We start from the raw sequence: 8,123 nt of genomic DNA on the forward strand, positions 1-8,123 counted from the left end.
TTTTATAAATTCTAGATATAAGTCCCTTATCTGATATGTCACTACCAAACACTTTTTTTCCCAGTCTGTGGCTTCCCTTTTTACCCTGTTGGAGAAATTTTTGGATGTGCATAGGGATTTGATTCTTAGAAGGTCCCATTCATCTATTTTATCTTCTCCTGCTTGTAGAAGCTTTATTCTCTTGTGATTCATTTCTAGTTTTATGGCATTGTGGTCTGAGAAGATACTTTGTATTATTTCAATGCTTTTAATTTGTTGAGGCATGCTTTGTATCCCAATATGTGATTGATTCTGTAAAATGTACCATGTACACTGGAGAAGAAAGTGAATTGAGTTTTTGTTGAGTGCAGTACCCCGAATACATCCACGAGATCCAGTTGGCTGAATGTGTAGTTTAGATTTTCTGCATCTTTGTTAAGTTTCTTTTGAGTTGACCTATCCTTTGATTAAAGTGGTGTGTTAAAGTCTCCAACCACTATTGTGATGCTATTTCTTTCTTCAATTCTGTTAACATCTGTTTTATGTATTTTGCAGGTCTTACAGAGGTAACTTGTGGTTGCTGTGAAGCTAAACACTGTAACACTGATATGTCAAATGCAATAATGGTTACCCATGGTGTACAGTGTTTGGTAGAGCTCTGTGATTAAAACAAGCTTGGAAGCAGGAGTGGCATCCACGTCTCGAATAGCTTGCCTTTGGAAATTCAATGAACCTGGAGGAAGGATGAAAGTCACACAAGTGTTGAGGATTTTTGTTCATAGAGTCGCTATGACTCAATGGCACTTAACAACAACAACATCTTTGGTGCATAGATGTTGATCAAAGTAATGTCTTGTGTCTTTAATCTTTACCTTCCTTATCTTTTATGGAATTTTCATCTTGGAATCTATTTTATCAGAGATTAGTATTGTCACTCCTGTTTCTTTGTGGATGCCATTTATGTGGTATATTTTTTTTCCAAACTTCAATTTTGAATCCATCTTTCTCTTCATTTCTTAGCTGGGTCTCTTGCAGACAACACATTGATGGCTTTTGGTTTTGGTGGGGTTTTTTTTTCTTGTTTGATTGTGTGTTTGGTTGGTTGATTTTTAAATCCATCCTGCTATTCATTTTCTCTTGATTGATGCATTTAATCCATTCACATTTAGTGGGATTACTGATAGGCCAGATTTTATCATTGCCATTTTGCTGTTTGCTGTATTTCTTTTTTTGTTGTTTCTTATTACTGTAGTCCATCCACTTTTCTTTGGTGTCTCTGTGTGAAGGACTTCCCTTTGAAGTTCTTGAAGGTGTGTGCCTGGAGGCAGTGGTTCAGCCCCTGAACTGCTGATGCTGCTAGACTACTGTGAATGTGAACTGGCCCTTGTCACCTCCTTATCCCACCATCTGCCCACTCTCTAGGTGGGAAACCAAGGCCAGGCCTGAGCTGAGGTGTCCTGGAGTCATTCTCTGAGGTCCGGGAAAACAACTAGGGAGTCAGGGCCATGGCACCTGTGGGACAGAACCCGTGCCAAACAGAAAAGATGGCTGGAGACAAAGCTGCAGATCAAGGAGCAGAGAAGCATGAAGGAACCGATCAGTCCTCTGGACTGACTGATCAAGAGAAAGAGCAGTCCAGGAGTGCTTTCCAAGCTTTGACAAATGGAAATTATGATACCTGCCTGCAACACCTTGCCTGCCTACAGATACAAACAAAGATGATTATAAAATAATTTTGAATACAGCAGTAGCTGAGTTTTTTAAAAGTAATCCAACAACATCCAATAATTTAAGACAAACACTTACCCAGCTGAAGAATCAGGTCCTCTGAGCTGTTGAAGAAATGGATGGATTGGAAGATGTTGAGATCAAATGTTGTATCACAACCAGGCAGTCATTCTTTATCATCTTCGGCAGTACACAGAAGCCATTATCAGTGAGCGAGAAACTTTATCCATTCATAGAACCGTTTGAAGAAAAATTTGCCTATGCTGTATGTTTTCTGCTTGTTGGCCTGTACTGTTAACCTTCCAGGCTGAAAAGCTTTGCATCTTCTTGCTGTTGTTGTTGTTGTTATGCGCCATCAAGTTGCTTGTGACTCATAGCAACCCTGTGTAAAACAGCCCTAATTTCTGCTCTGTCCTGTGCTAATCGCACTGTCTCTGATACACCTATCTCGATTACCCCAGTCACCGAATCAATCCACCTCATATAGGACCTTCCCCTCCTCTGCTGTCTCTCCACCCTCCCAAGCGTGATGTCCCTCTCCAAGTACCGGTCCCTCCTTACAACATGTCCAAAGTATGTGAGACGAATCCTCAGAATCCTTGCCTCCAAGGAGCCACCCGGTTTAACCCTTTCCAGGATGAATCTGTTTTCCTAGCAGTCCATGGTACCGTCAATACTCTTCTCTAGCACCACAGCTCAAAGGCATCAATTCTCCTTCTATCCTCCCTAGTCATTGTCCAACTCTCTGATGCATAACAAGTGATTGTAAAGACTATAGCCTGTATCAGACACACCTTAGTCTCCAGAGAGACACCATTGCTCTTCAGAACTTTGGAGAGGTCCCTAACAGCAGACTTTCCCAACGCAATATGTCTTTTAAATTCCTGACTACTGGAACCAAGCAAACTAAAGCTGTGAACAATCTCAACCTCTTCACCATCCATCCTGATGCTGCCAATTGGCCCAGTGGTGAGAATCTTTGTCTTCTTGACATTGAGCCTCAATCCATACTGGAGGCTGCAGTCCTTGACCCTCTGCAGTAAGCGCTTCAAGTCCTCCTCACTTTCCACAAGCAGGGTTGTGTCATCTACATAACGCAGATTGTTGATAGATCTTCCACCAATCTTGACCCCACATTCCTCCTCATAGAGTCCAGCCTCCCAGATAATCTGTTCTGCATACAGGTTGAAAAGGTATGGAGACAGGACACATCCCTGGCCATACAGCCTTCCCAATTTTGAACCATGCAGTTTCCTTGCTCCGTTCTGACCACTGCCTCTTGGTCCAAGTATAGGTTTCCCATTAGCACGATCAAGTGTTCTGCGATTCCCATTCTTCTCAGAGTCAGCCACAGTTTGTTATGATCCACACAAACGCCTTTGCATAATCAATGAAACACAGATATACACTCCTCTGGTATTCCCTGCTTTCAGCTAAGATCCATCTAACATTAGATCCATCCCTGCTGGTGCTATTACTAGTCTCATTCTTCCCATTTTTGTTGCTGTTGCCCTGGAATACCAAGAGTGGAGTGCTAACAGAAGCTGCGAAGTCAAAGATACATCAGTATCAAGTAAGAGCTTATATCCAAATGAAGTCCTTGGAAGCCTGCAGAAGAGAAATCAAGTTGGTCATAAACAAAGCCAGAAATTCTGCACCCTCTCTGTTTCTTAAAAGCAAATGTGAGTACTTAAGAGGCAATTATTGAAAAGCTGTGAAGCTGCTAAATAGTTCCAACATTGCTGACCATGCAGCATTCATGAAAACAGGTGAATGTCTGTGGTGTATGTTCTAGAACAATCTCAGCTGCACCAGTTTTGCCATGAGCAAGCACAAACCCGGGTATTTTCTACTTCAAAAAGGCTCTTCAGGAGAACAACAACGTCTGTGCCAAGCTCAGTGCTGGCAGTACAGACCCAAGCAAAAATTTTCAGGAAGATCTATGTGCACATTACTGACCTACAAGGGATATGAGCTTCTGTATAACTGCAGGATCAATCCATCTGCTTCACATGAGAAGGACGCTGGCCACCTAGAGTGCCTGATCGAAGCTGCGCACGTCTACCATGCAAACCCTCACCTCCGGCTCCACGTGGCTGAATGCTGCGTTGCTGCTAATAAGGGGAGTTCACAACAGGAGACTAAAGGACTTCCAAGCAAAAAGGAATTATACAGTCCATTGTTGGCCAGGATTATCATTGTAAGATAGTTCTCACCTCACAGTCGATACAAAATACTGTATATAACAATGGGCAGGCTTCACCCATTCCTGTACCCAGTATGGAGCTTGCGGCCATTTGTCTCAGAAATGCTTTGTTGCTTTTACCTGAACAACAGCAAGATCTGAAGCAGGAAAAAGGTTCTAAAACAGTAACCAATTAATTAGGTGGGATCACAGAAAGCAGTGAAAGCAATGAACCACGCGGCAGTAAAAGCCAGAGTGGAGATAAATGTATTCCAGCACCCACTTTTTCTCCAGTGTGGAAACATGAATTAGAAAACCTGAAGTTCTCCATATTTGCCTGCAGTGCTTAGGTGGCTCAGGCTTTGGGTGGAAACCCTTTGATTCTGAATCAAGGAGACAAGCTCCTTCAGCAGCCCAGGTATCAGGATCACTCACGTTTCTGGAGCATTTATATGCTGTCAAAGTCCTCATCTCTCTGGACAGGAGATCTGATGCAATTACACACTTGAACCCAGAGAATGCAACTGATGTCTCCTTGGGAATCTCTTCAAATGAGCAAGACCAAGGATCAGACAAAGGGAGAAATGAAGCAATGGAATCTTCTGGGAAGTGGACCCCCTCGTGCTACCCAAGTTCAGTCAACTTTGCCAGGACGGTGATGCTTTTCAATCTTGGTAGCACTTACTGCCTGTGGAGTGAGTATGACAAAAATCAGAAGTGCCTCCACCAGGCAGCCTCGATGTTCTATCCTAAAGAGGTGTCCTGGAGGCCACTCTGATGGCCTTGTACCTTGAACTGCAGAATGGTAATTATCAAAAGGAATCATCTACTCCCTGTAGTGAAAACTCTCTCTGAAATGAGAAAGAAGCCAGTGTTTCAACCTGCACACTGATTCAGCCCATTCAAATGTCAGTTTTCATGACAGTGCAGAGAAAATGAAATTCTGCTGGTGAAACGCGGTCATGTGAGCCCCTGACATGCCTGCTGGCCTGAACGTCACATCACAGCAAAATGAAGTCAAGACAGGCGATGGGGGTGCTCATGCTGATACATGATTTGGAGACAGTTGTACCCCTGACTCTGGCCACAAGCTTATTATAAATTAAGAATCCCTAAACTCCCTTTCAGTGTTTTTTTTTTTAAATCTTTAGCAGACTATTAATTTTGAGCCATTATGTGATGAATCTGTCTGACCTACTTTGTACAGAATTACCCTACTAAGCCAAATGCAATAGCTCCATGAAAGAAAGCTGTTAAGTCTCCTCCTGTGTAATTTACAGCCTAGAAAATTCAATGGAGAGTCAGCTATAAGTTAGTTCTAACTCAACAGCAATGAGTGAGTTGAGTAATCCAACTGTATGCTGAGCAAATAAATCAAGCAGCTGGAGTATAAGAATAAAAATGTGGCATCAGGATTGGAGGAAGACTCATCAACAATCTACATTATACAGATAACACCAACTTTCTTGCAGAAAGTAAAGAAAACTTGAATCATTTACTGAAGATCAAAGGCTACATCTAGTCTTCAATATGGATTACATCGCACCATCAAGAAAACAAAAATCCCCACCACTGAACAAATAGGTAACATGATAGAGAAAATAAACATTCTCAATTATTTCATTTTACTTAGATCCATAATCAACAGCCAAATAGCAGCAATCAAGAAATCAAGACAGGATCATATGGTTCTTGTTCTTTGCTAAAATCCAACACCCATTTTTAAGCAAAACACTCAGCAAAATAGGAATAGAAGGAAATTTCCTAAACATAGTAAAAAGTATACAAGCAAAACCAAGAGCCAACATCATTCTCAATAAAGACTAAAAGCACTCCCCTTGCATATAGGGACCAGACAAGGATGCCCACTATCACCAGTACTATTCAATATTGCACTGGAAGTACTTACAAGGGCAATATGACAGAGAAATAAATCAAGGCCTCCAGACAGGCAAAGATGTGATAAAACTATCACTAAATGCAAACAATATGATAGTGCACATGTTGTTGTCATGTGCCATTGAGTCACCTGACACTCTTAAGGACCCTGTGATAATAGCTCTTAACCCTTACCCTATCCTGAACCAGTCTCATTGACTCTGACACATCTAATTCCATTGTCCCAGTTAATGTATCAATCCATCTCACCCAAGGTCTTCCTCTCTAATGCACTGACCCCACACCTTTCCAAGCATGATGTCCTTCTCCAAGGACTGGTCTCCTCTCGGCCACATTCCCAAAGCATGTGAGATGGAGTTTCAAAATCCTTGCCTCCAAGGAGAATCTTTGTTTCACCCTCTCGAGGATAGACCTATTTGTTCTCCTTGAGGTCCATGGTATGTTCAGTACTCTTCTCCAGTGCAACTAAAAAAATTCTTCTTCTGTAACCCTTAGTCATTGTTCGGCTCTCTGATGCACAGTCTGTAATTTCAAAGATCATTCCTGGATCAGGTGCACCTTAATCTCCAGACTGACATCATTGCTCCCCAGCACTTTAGATAGATCCCTGACAGAAGACTTCCCCAATGCAATTTGTCTTTTGATTTCTTCACCGCTGTTGCAAAGAGTGGTGATTGTGGAACCAAGCAAGGTGAAACTGTTAACAACTTCAATCTGTCACTTCAGCTGCCACTTTGCCCAGTGGTGAGAATATCTTTCTTCTTGATGTTAAGCTTCAATCCATATTTAAGGTTGCAGTCCTTGCCCTTCTACAGCAAAAGCTTCAGGTCCTCCTCAGTTTCAACAAGCAAGGTTGTATCATCTGCATAATCCAAGTTGTTAACAATTCTTCCTCCAATCCTGATACCACATTCCTCCTCATAAAGTCCAGCCTCTCGAATTATTTGCTCCACATGTATATTAAAAAGCTGTGGAGACAGAACACATCCTGACATACTTTCACGATTTTGAACAATGCCATATTTCCTTGCTTTGTTCTGATGACTGCTGCCAAGTCCAAGTATAGGTTTTGCATAAGCACACAGAAAACCCCAAAGATTCAACAAAAACTTGTAAGACCTAGTAGCCCAATTTAATAGAGTGGCAGGATACAAGATCAATATACATAAATCAATGAGATTTCTGTACATTAACAAAGAATGCATGGCAAAGGAAACTAAGAAAGCATTATCATTTATAATAACCAACCACAAACTGAGATACTTGGGAATAAACCTAACTAAAGACACAAACAACCTTTATAAGGAAAATTAAAAATCACTACTGCAAGAAGCAATGAGACCTAACTAAATGGGGGAAAATTTAATGTTTATGGATACAAAGACTCAACATTGTGAAAATGACAATCCAGTCACAGCATGGCGGAATCGTTGCTGCTTCTGCTGCCGCATCTATGTGCCAGCTGCCACTGTGGCCTTCTGCTGGCAAGAAGGATTGAATCATATGTGACCAAAGAAGACAATGAACCTCCAAGCCATGCAAGGCTCGAGTCTAATGACCCCAACAGTCCATACAAGGAACATGGATTTATATTGCCAAGTAGAGATATTAACTGGAACTGTCTGTGTCTCAGAGGAATCGGCCGCCTGTGGTCCCTGTGGGGAGCAGTTCAAGCCAGCCTTCTTCTCCTGCTTCCACTACAGCACAAAGGGGGTTAAAGGTCAGACTGCATAGACCAGTTCTGGACCATGCAGGAATGCATGCAGAAATACCCAGACCTCCATCCCCAGGTTGATGATGACAATGATGAGAGAAGTCAGAAAGTTTGGAGAAAACAGCTCTGACTGAGACTACTACAGACAAAAAAGGAGTGCTCAAACTAATGAAAGCCGTAAAACTGGTGCTCATGTCCTTCTATTTCTGAATGATAAGGACTTATTACAAAATGACTTCCAGTCACTTTCAAAGTGTCTTTCCTTCCTTTGTTCTGGGCACTGTAATGTACAAAATAATGTCTTGAGGATTGGTGGCCTTGACCCTTTTACAGACACTCTGAAAGACAAAACAGATGGTTACATACGTGTATCCCACGTAAACCTATCTGTGAATGTAGATGAATTTTCATTTTGAATTATCATTTCTGAGATTGCCCTGGATTTTACCAGTTTGAAATGTTCTGATTATTCTCAGCAACCAAATAATAGTTCTTTTGGCACGGGGGAGAATGACAATCTTACCAAAAGCCATCTACATATTTAATGCAATCCCAATACAGACACCAAATTCATTTTCCAGAGAGATAGAAAAGGCAATTGGTAAATTTATTTGGAAA

General features: G+C 41.6%; 1 pseudogene; it reads left to right on the forward strand.

Moving 5' to 3' along the window:
• Nucleotides 1-1,523: 1,523 nt before the first annotated feature.
• On the forward strand, nt 1,524-4,831 carry LOC102875590 (annotated as a pseudogene).
• Nucleotides 4,832-8,123: the final 3,292 nt, after the last annotated feature.

The sequence above is a fragment of the Elephantulus edwardii genome, unplaced genomic scaffold, assembly GCF_000299155.1.
Source record: "Elephantulus edwardii isolate Elephantulus edwardi_28Jun2011 unplaced genomic scaffold, EleEdw1.0 scaffold00180, whole genome shotgun sequence".
In the NCBI taxonomy this organism is placed as follows: Eukaryota; Metazoa; Chordata; class Mammalia; order Macroscelidea; family Macroscelididae; genus Elephantulus; species Elephantulus edwardii.